Source organism: Cynocephalus volans, chromosome 6, assembly GCF_027409185.1.
Source record: "Cynocephalus volans isolate mCynVol1 chromosome 6, mCynVol1.pri, whole genome shotgun sequence".
Classification (NCBI taxonomy): Eukaryota; Metazoa; Chordata; class Mammalia; order Dermoptera; family Cynocephalidae; genus Cynocephalus; species Cynocephalus volans.
This window is the reverse complement of record NC_084465.1, coordinates 86,549,237-86,569,089: the sequence shown is the minus strand read 5'-3', so window position 1 is coordinate 86,569,089 and position 19,853 is coordinate 86,549,237. Positions and strand designations below refer to the sequence as shown.

Sequence of the window (19,853 nt, the reverse complement as noted above, 5' to 3'; positions counted from 1 at the left end):
AAACAAATAAAGGGTTGCGGGGGAAGAAGACACAACCACCACAACAATTCCTGGAACTTGTTAAGACAAGAGAACAGATATGATGTAGTGGGGAGAGGGAGAGGAGAGAGGAAGAGGGAAAGAGGAACAGGTAAAGGGTTACAAAAATCAACTACAAGGTATATTGAGAAGTTAAAATTAATAAATAAATTAATTAAATAAAATGATAAAAAAACTTTTAAAAAACCAAGAGATTTTTATAAAGAAAAAAAATGTAGTACTCCCATTCCTATCTCACCTCCAGCATCAAGGGACTCTCTTTCTCCATATGAAATTACATATTCTATCTTTAAAACCTTGAGCAAGTTAAAAAAAAAAAAGTCAGAATACGGTGTTGAGCAAGTTATTTTCTCTCTCTATGCTCTGATGTCTTCACTTATATAATGGAGACAATAATACCTACCTAATACTGCTGAAGATTAAATAACACCTCATACTACTCAGTAAATAGCAACCTTTATTTTTAGTATCAGGCCCTTATGTAACAATACTTATTCTTGATAATCTGAGTAACTCCAGTTAATACACAAGATGTTTCAACAGACCCAAATAAAACTTCTGATTAGCTTTCATGGGCCTCCATAATCCAGTCCCCAAAGACCAAATTTATTTCTCATTAGCCACAAAATCTCCCCCCAATCAAGCTAGTCTTCTGTCTGTCTCATTATAATATCAATAATTATATCTTACATTTATATATTTTTACTTATTCAGCATGTTTCCTTACATGTTTCCTGACATCTTCTCATTCAGTTAATAACATTCAGCTCTCAGAGAGGCTGCAGGCTTGAAAATTTTTTCTACTCAGAATTTGTGGACAACATGAAATATTTCACTGGTATTAAGTCACTGAAGAATTACCCAGTCCTAAAAGACGACCTAACAGCATATTGTTGATGAGAACAGTTCATCTTCCAAGTAGTCTCCTAAAAGGAGACTACATAGAATATCTGTTTAAATGCTACCTCAGTTAGAAGGATTCCAAAACCTCATTACCTTATTCTAGCCCACAATGATCTTCTTCTAACTCCCACAGCACATTACTTTATACCAATTGATTTTACACATCATATCACCCAATCGTGTGTGAGTGCCTTGTCTCCTTGATTAAGTGCCGGGTCCCTTAAGGGCAAGAATAACATACCTTACACTGCTGCCACATCTCCCACAGAGCCTGGTGAGCAATCAGCAGTCACTGAGGAATGCCCCATAGTTTACTTTTAAACACATCCCTGGCCGGCCCATCGCTCACTCGGGACAGTGTGGTGCTGATAACACCAAGGCCACAGGTTCGGATCCCACATAGTGATGACCAGTTGGCTCACTGGCTGAGTGTGGTGCTGACAACACCAAATCAAGGGTTAAGATCCCCTTACCGGTCATCTTTAAAAAAAAAAAAAAATCCCTGAGTCTAACTCTATCTTCTCCCCAGCAGCAATGTGACCTCCCTGCAATGGTTTTTGGTGGTAGAGGGGGAGAGGATGGATATTTGGAGGTAAAATTAAAGTGTCTTCAATTATCCATTTTTGGGCTGGAAGAACCTGAGAGGAAATCTAACCCAATCCCCTCACATTTCAGATGAAAAAACTAAAGCCAAGAGATGTTATGTGTCTTGCCTAAAATGAGACAACCAGTTAGTAGCACAAACTGTGCTGAGCCAGAACACAGGTCCTGACATACTGTCTAGGTATTTCTCTATACCACACTAGCTCCCTGACCTCCACTAGAAAGACTGTGTTTGTAAATACTGCATGAATTCTATATTAAATAAAGCTTTGTTCTTTTTTGCTTTAAAAGAATGTAACTAGAAAATCATCCTAAAATCCTGAAGATGCCTAACTAGGACTGTTCATTAAATTATCAAGTTAACCCATTAAAATTTCAAATACACTTTATTCACATAAATCAAAGTATTACGAAGTTGCTACAAGAAGGATTTAAGAAGTCTTATATTTTAGTTTTTTACACAGGCATAAAACTAGAAGAGAAAAAAAAATATGAAGTAAAACAAAGATAAATAAAAGCTCTTCTGGAGGTAGAAACCTTCACCATGATCAACAAGCATTTCCAGAAAACTGATAACACATTTTCAGAAAACAATTTGGAGGGGGGGTGCATGAAGGCCCAGGCTCAAATACAACATTTACAATGTGCAGTTTCATTTAAAGCATGAAAGAACTTGGTTTATTCACTCATTTGTTCACTCATTCATTCACAATATTTATTAAAGAACCTATTATGTGCCAGGGAACCTATTATGTGCCAGGAACTGGAGATGTAAAAGGTAAAGAAAGGGGGCTGGCGAGTTAGCTCAGTTGGTTAGAGAGTGGTACTGATGACACCAAGGTCCAGGGTTTGATTCCTGAACTGGCCAGCTCCAAAAAAAAGGGGGGGGGGGGTAGGGGGATAGAAAGGTAGGACTTCTGCTCATTTGGAGACTATGTTTTAGTAGGAGTGGGACAATAAGCAAACAAAGACAAGCTAATTTCAGCTTGTGATAAATTGCTATGAAGAAAATAAACAGGGCGCTGTATCTGGGGAAGTCTACATGAAGTGTGGGGTCAAGGAAGGCTCTCTGGGGAGGTGATATTTGACGTGAGAAAGAAAAGGAAGTACCAAGTCTGGTTCCAATTTCCTTCCAACTAAAACCTTTTGAATTCTTTTCTGACCAGAATCTTGGGAGCGGGCAGTAAATTCCTTATTTCTATTCTCCTCAGTACAAACAAATGAGAATGAGAGGGTTCCCAATTCCTAGCATGGAATGACCTGGCTTGGAAAAATCATCCAAAGTGAACAGAAGGAAACCGGCAAGTAAAGAAAGCTTCGTGTTCCTGTTTCTTATGAGAACGGCAGTTTTGCTGTTTGGTAATATAAAGGAACAGTAATGATCTGATATGGTGGTCTTTACACAGAAAAACATATTCTTATTGGCATTTTCTAATACAAAGGGAGCAGTGACAAGATGAAGTATAGAATAAAATCTAGGTAGCAATCTGCCAGCTATTTTACTTAAAACAGTTATTAAGCATTTTAAACACAATTTTCCAAACTCCAAAATATTCCTTGTTAAGATACACAAAAGTAGAAAAACAAACATGGGTACATTTTTTCCTAAATTTTTATATTTATTACTGGCATTAACATCTCTACTCCAATTTACTAGATTTGGGGAGAAAAGTCCTGTTCAAAGCTCTATTATGCCACTTGCCAAGCAGCACACCATGTAAACAACCAGATATTTCAGCAATTTTTCAGTGCTTTCTCCCTAGCCAGAGACCTAAAGCCAAATATATTAGTTCAATATTATTACTAGAGAAAAATGAAGACAAAAGATTCACTGAGTATTTAGATTAGAACACCTTCATTATAAAGATAAAGAAGTGAAGCACAAAAAAGATTAATAATTACCCAACATCAAACAAATGAGGAAACATTAGGCATCCAAACTCTCAGCCCAGGACTTCAGTGTTTTTCAAAACCAAAATCCACAGTTTGCAACTAGCACTTCATAAAAAAAAACAAGATAAAATAGAAACCATTTGAGTAGACCATACACACACTACAGATTTTGTTTTGTGAATCTCTTCTCTCAGTTTACTTATTTATTTACCTTTTACATGCACAGACACATGCAAACACTTATACATCTACGGAGTCCTGATATAAAAAAATCTCTTTCTATGGGTTGTAGTCAAGAAGTTGAAAAAACACTGCATTTTTCACACTGTCTGTCATGAAGTACTTCCTTATATTTTTATGCAAACATTGCAATGGCAACATTAAAAACATTAATAGATGTTGGTTGGAGTAAGGTGTTGATAACAAGGTCAAGGGTTTAGATCCCAGTAAGAGGCACAAAACAAAACCAAAAAAAATTAATAAGGGCAGGCCCGTGGCTCACTTAAGAGAGTGTGGTGCTGATAACACCAACGCTGTGGGTTCGGATCCCTATATAGGGATGGCCAGTTGGCTCACTTGGGAGAGCGTGGTGCTGACAACACCAAGTCAAGGGTTAGGATCCCCTTACTGGTCATCTTTAAAAAAGTAAAATAAAATAATAATAATAGATGGCTAATCCTACCTTAAAATCTATCATTCAAATCCCATTATTGCAATTATTCAGTGCTCTGCTTTTTGTACTGTTATGACTATAGCAAAAGTACAGCAATAGCAGCAACTAGCAAGCAGAAAAGCTCTTACTCTGCCAAAGGTGCTACAAGAATCACTACCTATTAGTCTCCAAAAGAATTTACAACTACAGAGGCATATATTTATTACAAAAAGACATAGTATGTTTACCAGAGCTCAGAAGTTCAGGCAGTTCTCTCCAAATAAGACTAAGAAAAAAAGCCCTCCACAGACTTGACCGTGGAATGTAATTTCAGGGAAAAAGGCCCATTCCTAAAATATTTTCTCTACATAATATTGCCTGAGGCTAACATCTGGGGGAAAAAAAATTAACATAGGGCACAGCCATCCACTCCATAATTAGGTCTAAGATTTAAAATGCACTGACTGAAAAGAAGCTACACTAAAATTCCAGCTAAGATACAAAAATATGAATCTCAAGATATCAGATCATTTTTAGATGGCATATTTGGGAGAGGGAGGAGAAGACAAAAGCACTGAAGATAACAAAAATAGATAAAAGAAATAGGGTAAAGTAAGGCTGAAATAAAAATAGACAATATTAGGGCAAAAGGAAAACTACTTAATCACTATACTACAGAAAAAGTTTAATCTAAAATATATTATGCAGTACTAGATTCTTCAGTCACAAAACTTGACCTGCCCACAGCCTCAGCCAATCACGTTTTGTGTCACATAACCCCATCTCCCCTTCCACAGCTAAGTAGACTACCACTGGGCACCCTTGCCAGAGGCCTCTTACAAAGAGGCCCCAGAGAAAACCAGGGGGTTGGCAGAAGGAGGTAAAGGAGAAGAATTCACAAAAAGAAACAATGAAGTTGGGTTAGGGGATTGACAAGCTAAAGTTATGAAGAAGCAGGTATAATAGGTACAGAAGCTATGAGCAAAAAAGAAATATAGAGGCAGAAGAAAGAGAATTTAAAATGTCAAAAATGCAGAGAAAAGATGCACAGCTGATGAGAGAGATGAACTGGTTGGTAGAGATTTCTGCCAGCTTTACAGTTCTTTCATGTTGTATTCCTTTTCCCAAGGTGGTTTGAGAGAACTATATGCCCTGGAGCAAAAAAAAAAAAAAAAAAAAACGCCCTAAGACAAATAAATAACTAAAAGGGTTTACATCACATTTTTTCCCACGTTAAGAACAACCTCTAAAAACCATTATCATTGAAAGTCTGAGCAAGAAGAGTCCTTGGAATCAGACCAATTCACTATCTTAGAAATGAAGAAATTAAGGACCACAAAGTAACCTAAGGTTACACAGAGACAGAGCTAACAGAAGAACCAAGGTCCCGTAGTCATTACTCTCTGTCCTACACTGCGCTAAATAACACCAACACAGAAACGTTTTCCTCAAAGGCTTTCTGTTATCCTTATGATATACCTTCATTAGATTTCTCCTTTTCTTTCTCATATATATTTCTCAAAAATTCATCTGTCACTAAAGACATTACACGGACAATTCATCAGACCCAATGGCTTTCCCCGCCTCGACTTACAATTTAAAACAGCATTTATTCAGGACATGTTATTTTACATATTGCACAATAGTGTTTGAACTCAAAGCAGTAAAAGGCACACATTTTAAAATGAAAAATAAATTTTAACTAAGAATCAGAAAAACGTGACATCACCAATGTCAGTAAAATTCAGGAGAACAGCCAAAACTGAAGTTTCACGAATGTAAAATTTTTCAAGTCATTCCTTATCCAATTTACTGCATTCATTCAACATGTCTTGAGAGCAAAAACTACAACTTGGAAAAAATCCCAAAGGGGGGAAATTATTAGCATGTGAGAAAGTGTAGAGAGGGACAGAAAAAAGTTGACGTACAGTAAAGATGGTGCAGAACACCTAGATTGCTTACTCTAACAAAACAAACACATAAGCTCCTCTAAAGATCCCCGAAGGACACAGCTGGGACAGCTGGGGGGTGGGGGGGGAAGGTGAATAAGTCCTTGTATCTCTAAAGCTGATCCACAGAAAAGCAGACTCATCAATTTCCTAAGACAATTCTCAGCCGTCTTAAAACAGTGGAAATTAAGAAGACGGCATGTTTTAAAGAACTCTTTGCTTAGGCTGAAGGTAAACAAAGTATAAAGTGAAGAACATACTACCTAGGGTGCTAATGATTACACAAAGAAAAGCACAAACTCTAAAGTCCAGAGGCCACTTCAGTCGTAAACAATAATAAGTATCACATTCAAAGAATCTTCTCATCAAATAAAGAACTAACGACGTTATAGATATATTATTTCTTGATTCTAACAACTAAAAGGTGGGTGTTGTTATCTGCATTTGATGGATGGGAAAACTCCGGCTTAGAGCCTCTAATTCACTAAATTCACAAAGGCAGGCAGTGACATCAGAATTCGAACCCAGACTGTCTGAGCCACTCGACACCGCCACAGTCGACCCAGCAGTTTAAGTCCATCCTTACCAGTCACCCAGGAGATGAGCTCCGAAGGAGTTAAAAAGGGGCATTTGACTTTCTCTCTCTCCCAAAGTAGAACAGAACTGAGCTGTCAAAAACAGAAAAAGAAGTGAGTGCGGCTGCCGCCCGAGCTCTCCATTCCCGCAGCTCGGGACGAGCCCGCCCCGCTTGGCTCACGCAGCCGGAGCCACGCTCGGTTATCTCCCCGGGCCGCCGGGGCCGCGGCTGTCAGCCCCGGAGGGGGCAGGGACGCAGCCAGAGGAAAGGACAAAGAGCCCTCCCCGCCGTGGCCGGGGGTGCTCGCCCGTCCCTGAGCCCGGTTGCCGCGACTGCGGCCCCGACGCGGCGGGGACACGGGCTGGGGGCGCGGCGGGGGAGGGGCGGCCGCCCGGGCCCGAGGGGCTTCGCGAGAGGAGCGGGCCGGGCGGGCTGAGACCCCACCACCCCTGCTTCTCTCTCGCCCCCTCCCCATTACCTTGCCTGTGAGCTTCTCGTTACGGTCGCCGCCGCCACTGGGCTCCTGAGCCGGGGCGGCGAGGCGAAAGCCGGTTAGCGAGTGTCAGCTGCGTTCCGCACTCGCGCAGCAGCCTCCAGGTCGAGATGGAGACAAGCCGGGGGTTGGAAGTCAGGACGAGGTTGGTCCCCAGACAGCCGAAATCCTACTCCGCTCGTCCCTCGCACTCAGCTTCCGCTCCGCCTCCCGGCTCGGCCCTTCCCCCACTCCAGGGGCCCACCGCCTGCGGCGCGCGGCATTATGGGGATTGTAGTCCCGGAATGAGGAAGGAGGCACGTGCTTCCAGCCGCCTGGCACCTACTCCGGGTCAGGACGCCGCCGTTGCGCGGCAACAGAGAGGGGCAGACGACTCCTTCCGCACTGGAAGATAAGCTTGCGAGATGTTCCCTCTGCCTTAACTCCTGCAGGCGCCGAAAGGAGGGTGCGGGCGTCCTACTCCCCACCCTCCAACTGGGAACCAACCCTCCCTATGCTGTTACCTTGAGGCGGGAGAGTTTGGTAGTCACTAAGTGAGCTACAGACCAGAATGCGCATTATTGCCTTTCAAGGGCCTTCGCCAGTGGAGTAAGGCAAGAAAAATAAAAGAACTAAAGATTAAATAGGAAGAACAAAATTGTTGTTTCTTCACAGGTGATATAAATTGTGTATGTGGCAAAACCAAAAGAATCTACAAATAAACCGTTACAATTAATAAAAGATTTTAACAAAGTTAATAGATATAAAAATCATGTTTTTGAAAATCAGAATTTCTTTTTACATACCAGGAAAAAAGAAAATTAATTTTTTAAAAAGATACCATTTACAGTAGCTCCAAACAAATATCAACTACCTAGGAAGAAATCAAAGCAGTGCAAAACCTGTATAGAGAAAACATTGAAAGACGTCAAAGAAGACCTAAGTAAATAAGAGATATAACATGTTCATAGATTGGAAGATTCAGTACTGAAAGATGTCAAGTCTCTCCAAATCTATATATAGATCCAGTGAAATTTGAGACAAAATCTCAATAGATTTGTGTGTGAGAAACGTGACAAGCTAATTTAAGATTTTATGGAAAAGCAAAGACAAGTGTTCATTAGGAAGAGGAGAAAGAAGAGAAAAGATGAGGAAGAGGAATACTTGTGCTATCATATACCAAGCTCTATTATAAAGCTATAGTAATTAAGGCAGTATGCTACTGGGTCAAAGATAGGCAAATATAACGATGGAACAGAATAGAGAGCCCAAAAAGTTTCATATATGGGAATTTTATTTATGTTGTCATAATGGCAATGCAGAGCAATGCCTAAAGAACAGTTTTTAATAATTAATTGGTGCTGGAGCTAATAGATTCCCATTTGAAAAAAAAATAAATTGGACTCTACACACAGAAATCAATTCCAGATAGGTACTAGACATAAATTTGAAAGGGAAAATAATGAAGCTTTTATTGTTTTTAAATATATCCATGACCTCAAGGATAGGAAAGAGAGTATTTAAACATCCAAAAAGTACTAACAATAATGGGAAAAATGGATAAATTTGACTACATTAACATTAACACTTGGTTTTGTCAAATTACACCATTAAGAAAGTTAAAAGGCAAGCCTCAGAATCAAGTAAGAAAATTACAGCATGTGTAACCAATAAAGATCTTGTATCTTGTGAGGAACTACAATCATAAGAAAAAGATTGGAACAGGCTATTCACTAAAGAAGAAATCCAAATAATAAGTAAACATATGAAAAAGTGTCAACCTCATTAGAAAAAAGGGAAATTCAAACCACAACAAGAGAATACTACACCACCCACCAAAATGGCTAAAATTAAAAAGATGACAATCATTGGGCTGGCCCCGTGGCGCACTTGGGAGAGTGCGGTGCTGGGAGCGCAGCGACGCTCCGCCGCAGGTTCGGATCCTGTATAGGAATGGCCGGTTAGCTCACTGGCTGAGTGCCAGTCACGAAAAAAGAAACACACACACAAAAAAGATGACAATCATAAGTGTTACCCAGGAGCAGAGCAATGGTAATTCTCATGTTTTACTTTAGGAACAATAAATTAATACAGCAGTTTGGAAAAAGGGACATGCTACATACAACAATATGGATGAATCCTAAAAACATAATGTTAAGAAAGAAACCACTCACAAAAAGAATGTGTACTGTGTTCTTCCATTTTTATTTTTCAAAAACAGGAAAAAAGAATACATATTTGGGTGTTAAAACAGTAAAGAAAAGCAAGAAATTGGTTACCATAATGGCTACCTACGTCTAAGACAGAGGGAGCCCTATGGGGACGGAGTTAAAACTGGGAAGAGGTAGGGAATGGCTTGGAATTCCACAAATCTATTTCTTGGTATGGATGATGGTTACACTGTTGTGGGCTTTATAATAATTCATTAGACTGTATATTTATTGTTTATGCATTTTTCCACACACGTGTTATGTTTCCCAATTTAAAAATGAAAGTGCATAGGTCTGGAGATAGGTTGCCTTTGTTCAATTCTAGGCCCTACAACTATATGACCTTGGGCAAGCTTATAACCTCTCTAAGCTTCAGTTTCCCCATCTGTAAAATGTCAGTAGTCAGAGTACATCATAAGGAAATTGTGAAAATTAAAACGAAAATATGAGTTCATGTGTATACAGCAGTTTTCACAGTGCTTGACCTATGGCAAGCTCTCAAGAAATATTGGCTGTTATCATAATGACCACATTAAAACATTAAAGACACTAAAGCACATAGATCATGAGATGATCTCTTATGGTAGAGGGTATGGAGGAGAAGATAAATACACAAACAGCCACAGCAGAATGTTATATCTGCTATATGGAGAGAAAAAAAACATGTATTTGAATGGGAAAAGTCTGCAAGGTAGGCAGACACAAAGGAGAAGAGACAGTAGAGGTCATGTGCACAAAACATGGAATAATCTGGGTACAGATGACCTGCACTGTTCGATACAGTAGTCACCAGCCACATGTGGCTTTTGAGAATTTGCAATGTACATAGTGTGAATTGAGATGTGCTAAGTGTAATATACACATTAAATGTCAAAGATTTAGCACAATGAAAAAGAATGTGAAATATCTCTCTAAGGGGTTTTAAATATTGATTATATGTCAAAATGATTTTTATATATATTTGGTTAAATAGAATACATTATTAAAATTAATTCACCTGGTTGTTTTTTACTTTTTAGATATGACTATAAGCAAAAATAAAACTGCATATGTGGTCTGCATTACAGCTCTATTGAACAATGCTGCTATAGAGATATATAAGAAAACCAGAAAGATAGGAGAGAGCAAGAACTTGGAGGGGCTTAAAGCCAAACTAAGGGGAACTTCTACTTGATTTAAGGAGCCATGCAAAGTATTAAGGTGGGGAGATGGTTCTGTATTTGTCTGTTAGACTATTTTATTACCTAATTTTTATGTATGCTAAACCAATTTCCTATATTAAATTGTAGACACCTCACTATCCACTGTTTCCAGACACTGGTAGGAACACTCAATAAATCTATGGTGAGTGAACAAATCTTCCTACTGACCTCCGTACACAAATCTCTGGATACTGTATGTATGTATAAGTGCTGTTTAACTCTCCAACAGAGGTTTCCCTGATCTCTGTCTAACAATTCATCTAATGCTATTTTCAAGACTTTCTGCCACTTCTATACCACATCTTGGTAGACAAAGAGTAAATTATTTGGAAGATTCAAGAGATGATAATAATAATAATAATAATAATTGTTATTATCTTTTATAGCACTTTTCAATTTAGAAACCATTTTCTTAGAAGTAGCAGAATGTATTGCCAAACTCTTCCCACTCATCTGTCAGAGGGAGACCTAAAATCAAAAGAATATAATTAGCTGCTCAAATAAATTTAATCAGAGTTGAAACCATTCCTTTCTTTGTCCTTCATGCTGGGAACTCACCATCTCTCTTCCCAATTCAAATTTAGGCTTTCCTTATAGAAAGCAGATCTTATTCATTAAAACTCCAGAAATAAGTTGCAAAAATGCAAAGATGAACATTCAAATCATCAATATTATAATGACTATTATATTTCCTAGCAGATTCAAGGTTATGCTCACATACACTCAGTGACATGGTTTTTAACCAAACAGAAGGCACAAATATGTATCTTTTCTTGCTAACTTGCCTGCATTGTAAATTACCTGCATTGTATTCATTACTATAAAATTCAGAAAACCCCATGTAAAGAAAATAGTAATAAATGCTATTTCACTCAAAACTCATTACTATACCTTTTTTCCCACATAATGAGTTAAATTTAGAAATCAGTCTCCAAATATTCTAAATTAGATAAATGGATTCAATTTTTAATAATTGTGTTTGATAAATTCCAAGGATTAATTCACTTTACTTGGCTATGTCTTAGTTTACCCATTTATTTAAAAATGTATAGGTACGTCTCCGCTCACTCTTTCTCAAATAGATTATGAAATCTAATTAGTACAAATTTATGACACTAAGAATTTAGAAAGAAAATGTTATATAGTGTAGAGTTGTATTAATATTTTGGTCTAAGCATTACCTAACTTTGTTAAATTTAATTCTTACAGTCCCAAGAGCTTTGTCTGTCATACATTCCACTTAAACACACAGTCCAGTACACTCCTCATTATACACTACTCAGGTCAATTCTTTAGCAGAACAGATAGATGCAGCCTTGAAACTCTAGTCCCTGTCAGATCCATCTATTCCCACCCACATCCTGTCAGCCATCGCTCTCAGATTCCACAAAAAGTGAGAGGGAGGGAAAGAAGGAAAAAACTGGCAGGCATTAACTACACTGTCTTCTCATTTGGCTGTTAATAACAAACAGGACACACACTCTCAATTATCATACAAATAATTCATCCATTCAATCACGCCAACAGCAAGTATTTACGAAGCACCAACTGCCTGGGTTTATGCCCAGTGCATTGGAGAACACGTGGCTAACACAAAACGGGGCCACACTTGCTGATTTTGCATGGAGATTATGAAAGGTTCAACAAGGAAAGCAAAGAGCAATACAAGATTTTGCTAAATGATATACCAGTGATAAGTATTACAGAAATTCAAGGTTATACAATGTTTATAATGTCCTTAAGTAAGCCCAGGTCGCAGAAAGGTAAAGTCCAATCATGAAAGGACATTGTTAACTCTGGAACCCTATTTTGTTAATATGACTTTTCGGAACTCATAATCAAAATATTCTATAAACCTGTAAAAAATCATAGGATATATAGAAAGAACACAGTAGCTGACATATAATTTTTAAAGCGTTTTTGCATTATGTCATCTAATTGTTATAACACCCTAAGAAATAACACAGGAAAAATATTGCCTCAGTTATTTGTTGAGGAAACTAAGGCTCAGAATAGTGAAATGACTTGCCCAGGAAAACAACATGCAGGTGGCAGAGACAGTATTAGAAACTAGATCTTTTTTTTTTTTTTTTTTTTTTTTTTTTTTTTCGTGACCGGCACTCAGCCAGTGAGTGTACCGGCCATTCCTATATAGGATCCGAACCCGCGGCCGCTGGGAGCGTCGCCGCGCTCCCAGCGCAGCACCCTCCCGAGTGCGCCACAGGCTCGGCCCAGAAACTAGATCTTTTGATATCTAATACTTTCCTTTTTTTTTTTTTTGGTGGCTGGCTGGTAGAGGGATCCAAACCTGTGACCTTAGTGTTATAAGCTGTGCTCTAACCACTAATACTTTCCTTTTTCAATAATAGTATCAATCTGTTTCTGTACACTGGTGAAATAGGATGGATTTTTTTAAAAAGGCATTTCCCTCCTTTTTCCTATGTATGGGATCAGCCACAAGGTTGATCAACCACAGCTGCATGAGGAGAGGAACTTTAGTTTTCTTCCCTACAGTCTCCCAGCATCTACACCAGGGCCTGGCTCATATTAGGTGCTTTCAGTAAGCATTTGTTAGAGAAATCAACCCTATCAAAACTTTGTGAAATTTTTGATTTGCTTAAAGCAGGGGTTCTCAGAGACCCATCTACAATTCAGTGTCTGGCTGGCTAAATATGGATTTTTAAACTATAGATTCCAGAGTCCTGCCAGTAGAAATTTTGATTCAGGAGGTCTTGAGTGATGCCCAGGAATCAATGCTTTAAAATGATACTGCAATGATTCTAATGAGCCACCAGGTTTGGAAGCCTCTGGTTTAAAGCATCTCATTTTCTTTATTCCTCCCCACTCCATCCTAGTCAGTGGAGAGAAGTGAAAAAGCAGACAGGATAAGAAAAGTAGAGATGAACAAACATGTGGCCCTAGAGAGAGGCCTTTGGGAGAGAACCTGCCCCAGGTCATGATGGTTTTCCAGTTTTCAACTCCAGTCCCTCATGATCTTCTCTTCTGTTTCTGCCTCTGGATTCATTTATTTAATTATTCATTCAGCAATGTGGCAGGTTCTGGGAAAAATCAGTAAGCCATCAAAGACCCTGCTCTTGTGGAGCTGATGGTCCAATGAAGGGAGACAGACAATAAACAAACAAATGTGTGCTATGTCAAGAGATGTAAATACTGTGAGGAAAAAGTAAGGCACAGTAAGAGGATAGACAGCAGCAACAGGGATGGGAACTATTTTATACAGCGTGGTCAGGAAGGCGTACTGAAATGAGTTCCATGAGGCACTGCTGTATCCCTATAATAAATTTGCCTGAAATAACCTTGAAGAGATCACTTGGAGCCCTCCATTGCAAGCAATAGAAAGTGACTCTAACTATCTTAAGGAAAAAAGGAAATGTATCAGGGGTTCAATGAATTAATAAGAGGCTGTAGAACCAAACTGACAAGATGGATAGAAATTGAGGCATTGTTGGAGTGTCCAGTGGTCCAACTGTTTTCTAATAAGGACAGCAAGGACAGTCTGTCCAGAACACCTCCATCACTGCTATATGACACTGCTGGTCTCTGCAGATATATTTAATCAGTCTTAACCATCTCCTCATTTTTGCATCATTTGCTCCAGACTTAAAGCCCCAGGTGGAAGAGGCTGAAGGGTCAAGCCTAGGCCACCTGCCAGTGCCCTGGCTACAATGGGTAGGAAAGAAAGACACTGCCTTCTAGGCAACCAAGGAGGAGAGCTGCTGTGGATTGGATGTTCTGCTAAAGCTCATTGAGACTTAACCCCCACTGATACAGTGTTAAGAGAGTGGGAAATCTTATAATGGTAACTGAAAGGTGTGGCCTTGAAGAGTTGATTAGATTGTGAGGACCATGCCCTACTGAATGGATTAATCCATTGATGGTTTAATGGTGGTCATAGGTGTGGCTCTCATGGCTTTAAAGGGAGAGCTCATGAGAAAGTCTCTCTCTCTCTCTCTCTCTCTCTCTTTTCTGCCTTTCTCGCAATTTGATACCCTGCATTGCTGAAGTCACCACCAAAGAAGGTCCTCACTAGATGTGTTCCCTGGACTTTGGACTTCTCAGACTCCAAAACTGAAAACAATAAATATTGTTTCTTTACAAATTACTCAGTTTCTGGTATTTCTGTTATAAGCAACAGAAACAAACTAATACAGGAGCACAGTACAGTCTCCCCAAAAGCTGGCATATAATGAAGGATTCCCCAGGCTGGAAAAGCTTGGATACTGGATTACCAAAAAAGGACCAAATTCTACTATAGCTTCTGTTTCTTACAACTAAATGAGCCCTGACATAGACCCCAGAAAAAGGCTGCAATCTAAGACCAAGCCTGAACACAGAGTGTAAGATTCTGTTCTGTCTCAGGACATTTAATACGCACCAATCAGGGACAATGCCAGGGTGTTGGAGAGCCAAAAGTGAGGCAAAAACAAAACAAAAATATGATTCTTGATTTTATGATCCTTGAGTCTAGATGGGGAGACAATTATATTTTTTAAAAAATTCAAAACAAAATATCATATGCCATGGACAAAAAAGTGTTACTGCTGATGGGAAACAGTTCAGCGTAGCTCTTTTAGACCCTTCCTCTGGAGACAGACACCTGAGTTTATATCTTGCCTACATCCATTGCTAGAGGTAAAACCCTGGGAACATTCATTTCTTTGGGCCTCAATTTCCTCTTTTGTAAGAATGCAGACAATAAAAATACCTATCAGATGTTATAACACCAAGGCCAAGGGTTCAGATCTCCATACTGGCCAGCCACCAAAAAAAAAGTACCTACTAGGTAGAGTTGCAGTGAAAATTAAACTGAGATAATCCATGTAAAACCCTTCATACTATGGCCGGCCAACACAGTCAGCACTAATACAGGTTAGCTAAATTAATAGCTACTTTATTTCATCAGTATCAATTGATATCTGTGAGTGTAAAATATGTCATCATTTTATCAATTTTATGAATGAAAGAAAATCACTTCCACTTAAACTATGACATAGTGCTTTTCTTTAACTTAGAATTTTTCTATACAATCTCATCCTCCATGCCATCAAGAGTACTGGTGATGCAGCATTTCTTAAAAGAGTGCTCCTAATTATCTCTGGGTTTCTCTACCAAGCTACTACTGGTGTCCATTCTGTAAGTCATTCTGAACAGTAATTACACTCAACACATGTGGTACCAATAATGCATTTAACTCAGTTGAACTGATGACAGTTCGAGCAGCTATGACCATGTTTGCGGACAATTATGTCTATGTCATAACTATCACCTGGCTGACTGTGGTTGTAGACACATCCTTATTTCAGAGATATTAACATGTGAAAAAAAACTGAGTCTTAGAAGAAGACAGGAGCTTGTTCAGGAGCTCAAACTCTTCAATTTTATAAACCAAAAGGACAAAAAGTAATAGCTTTGACAGATGTTTGCAATGAATCATAGTTGTTGCTGTACACTTTAGAAAACTGTTAAAATTGTTACTATAGTGAATACTAAAAGGAAAGTATTTTCAAAACTGCCAGACAAAACTGATGTGCAGAGAAGTTTTCTCAGAATCCAAAAACTGTAAGAGTAGAAGGGATCCATACAAGGCTTGAATCCATCCATTCTACATCATCCCTGACCTCTAAACTCCAGCCTTTAAAAAACAAAACAAAACAACAAAAACTTTCAGTGATAGTAAACTCTCTACTTTCAAAGCAAGTTCATTCCATCTTCAGAAAACCCCACTTAGAGTTCTTATATATATTGAAAAGAAATCTTACTTCCTGTGCTATCCACCTCTTGACCTAAGCCCTATCCTTTAGGACCATACCTTCAAGTACAATCACTCTTCATGTCCCCTCTGTGTCTGCTGTCTTCCAAGGTCTATCATTTCTGAAGATCGACAATTTGAGTTGAGTTCAGCTGTGTGGTTCTTCTACTGGTCTTACTTGGAATCACTTATGTAGCTGCAATCATTTGGCAACTTGATGGGCTGGGGGGGTCTAACATGGCCTCATGCACATGTCTGGTGGCTGTCCTGGTTGTCAGTTTGGCCTCCCTCTCTACATGGTCTCTCATCCCCAAGGGGTCTACACTTCTTTACCAATAGTGTCAGGACAGCAAGATGACAAGAGCAGACGCTGCAAGGTCTCTTAAGAGCCAGGCTAAGGGCCAGCCCGTGGCTCACTTGGGAGAGTGTGATGCTGATAACACTGAGGCCAAGAGTTCAAATCCCTAAATAGGCATTGCTGGTTGGCTCACCTGGTAGAGCATGGTGCTGGCAACACTAAGTCAAGGGTGAAAATCCCCTTACTGGTCATCTTTAAAAAAAAAAAAAGACTCAGGCTAAGAACTCCCACAGTGAAAGAACTGCCACATTCTCAGATTTAAGGGGATAGAAAACAGGCCAGCTGGCCAGCTCAGATTAAACAGATCAGCTCCAGATTAAAGGCGGCAGAAAAATAGACTCTTCCTTTTGGGGGAGTAGCAAAGTCACGATGCAAAGGGCCATGTATACTGAGATGGAAGAAATTTGAAGCCATTTTTTGTAACTACCACACAAAGTAATAATCCTCCATTTTCCCCTTGTGGAATATGGTTTTCAGTCCACTCCCCATCTGGCCACTATCTTTTCAATGTAGTTCAGTTGTCTCTATTCTTCATAAAGAGAGAGGCAACCAGAAATAAATGCAAGATATCCTCTAAATATCATTTCTCTTTTCAGAATCGTACATTTTTCAGGGGCTCATTCAAAATGGGAACAAGAAGAGTCCTATTTTAACATTCCATTACATGAGGAAATTAAGGCTTTAAAAGTTTAAATAACTTGTTCTAGATCACAGATAATGAAAAGGAGAGTTGGATTCAAAATTAATGTCTGAAATTAATGCTTACAAATTTCACTACAGTAGATTTAGCCTGTTGTTCCGGGCTACTGTATCTTTTTAGATCCTGATTAGGTCATCTAAGGCATTTGTTCTGCCTCCTAATTACTTGTAAAGTACTTTCTGTGATAAATGTTTTATATATGTTGTCTCAGTTTAATTTTAGTGCTGTATCATATAGCTATTATTCCCATTTAACAGCTAGAAAAATTGATATTCAGAGAAGTTAAATGACATGCCCAAGATCTCAAAGCTAGTAAGGGTACAGTTAAAATTCAGAGCTACTTGTATTTTAACTCCAAACTCATGCTCATATCCACAATGCTATTCACTTCCCTATATTCACTGTATAAATTTATATCCAGCTTCGACCCTTCCTCTTTGCCAAAGGATTTGAAACAAGTGTTATTGAAATGCATGGATGCAGATCATCCTCAAAGTACAAAGGATTGAAACACTCATTCCAGGAATGGAAGGGCATTGGCTAGTTGAGATGAAAGAGGTTAAGGAGAGGATGATTATGCACACACACACACACACACACACACACACACACACAAAACCCCACAAAAATAAAACACTAAACTAAACTAAACTTTAACAAAGAGAAGAAACTCAAAATGAGTACAAAAGGGTTCCGAGTTTCCTGAAAGTAAAGGTGGAAAGGAAAATCACCGTGAATCACACAGGAGAAGAAATGGTAACATTCTTACCAGATCATAAGGGGTATTCTTTATCTATTGCTTCATAGCAAACCAACCCCAAAACTTAGTGGGTTCAAACAACAACCACTTTATTATCTCTTACAATTCTATGGGTCAACTGAGCTCAGCTCAGTTCTTATGTTTCTTGTCTTGGGGCTCAATTGGGCTGGAGAGGTTCCAGATGACTCACCCGCAATTCAGGCACCTTGGTGGGCAGCTGGGAAGATTGCTCAGCTGGGTTACTGGGAGGGCTGGGCTTCTGTCTTTATCCATGTAGACTCAGGGCCTTGGTCCGTACTTCTCCACGTAGTCTCTCCACATGGTCTCTTCATGTTGCCTTTTCAGCAAGATAACTGGACTTCTGACATAGGGGCTCAGAGCTCCCAAAAGTGAGCATTCCAAGAAAGTAGAAGTGAAAGCTGCCAGACTTCTTTTTAGGCCTGGAGTTGGCACAGTATCACTTTTGCCACATTCTATTTGTTAATATAAGCCACAGACCAACCAGATTCATTGTGGGAAGGACTACACAAGGGCATGGAGAGTGGGAAGCATGGTTCATTGGAGGCTGTTTCTGGAGACCAGCAAGCACAAAGGAAGAGCAGATTTCCTAGCACTTAACTCTAACATGAAATAATTACATGTATTTTAACAGAAATGTTATAGAAAATACAAAGGCATATACCCTCTCATCATGACTTTTTATACTGACACTGAAGAAAGTAAGAATATAGTGTAAAATGAGAGAAACAGTATTTCTGAGGGAACTCAGGGTAATACATTTCAAACTTGTTGCTTTATGATCAGTTGAATTGATGTAGAGGTAAAACTTAGAAAATTTATAAAAATAGGTAGTTAACATTTCTCTTAGGTTATCCCACTTGAATACCCTATTGCTTTAACAGGAAACTTTTATTGAGGTAACCATACCTCAAAAATTAGCTAAATTGATAGCTGATAATTCAAGAACTAAGATGACCGTACCGATACTCTCTAGTCAAAGATCCTCAGAAACACACTTTGAACGATTATTGGATGATGTCAGAAAGTAGAGGTAATCATATGATTTTTACATTAATAAGCCTTATCTAGGTGTAGAGAAACTAGAATGAGGCTAAAGCTGTAATTAGTAAAGTAGCAGTTATTCATATTTTCCATGATAGGAAGATGTTTGGTCATTTTTGTGGTTTTAAACAATGTACGTGTTTTCTCTGTGTTCAGACATGATTAAGGAGTGATCTTGTTTTGTCTTAATCCATCACAATCACACAGAGACTTATCTGATGTTGGTATTCTATGAAATTGTTCATTTTCAGCAAGAGAACACCAAGGCCTAGCTGTGAGTGCCAGGCCAGCTCATAGCAACACCAGGTGCTGATAGTAGTCACATCACCAGCTGATAGTACCGGACCAGTTCCCAAATGTCAGGGGCTGCTCTTCGATGTCAACTGTAATAACAATAATAATAATAATCTTAATGTCTAATTACAAAAGACTAATAAAATATATTATGGTATTGTTTATCCATACAATGGAATACTATGCAGCCATTAAAATGATGCAGTGGAAGAATATCTAATGACATAAATATATTCTCAATGCACTGTTAAGTGAAGAGGTTGATTACAAACCAGTATTTATAGTATAATTATATTTTAGTAAATTAATGTGCATAGGCATAGAGAAAAGACTGAAAGATGTTAACAGCAATGTTAACACTGGCATATCTGGTTGCTGAGATTAGGGGCAAATTTTATTTTCTTTCTGC

At 38.8% G+C, this 19,853-nt stretch overlaps 1 protein-coding gene across 1 annotated transcript in view; it reads right to left on the bottom strand.

Annotated features, from left to right (window-relative positions):
- The window catches only part of CCDC126 (coiled-coil domain containing 126), a 35,975-nt gene extending 28,652 nt beyond the window's left edge, over window positions 1-7,323 (bottom strand). Inside the window, exons 1-2 of the mRNA XM_063099658.1 lie at window positions 7,095-7,323; window positions 6,626-6,707 (exon numbers count right to left, since the gene is read on the bottom strand). The gene's annotated coding sequence lies outside the window, so the exon portion shown is untranslated. The remainder of the gene's footprint in view (window positions 1-6,625; window positions 6,708-7,094) is intronic.
- Between the last annotated feature and the right edge of the window lie 12,530 nt (window positions 7,324-19,853).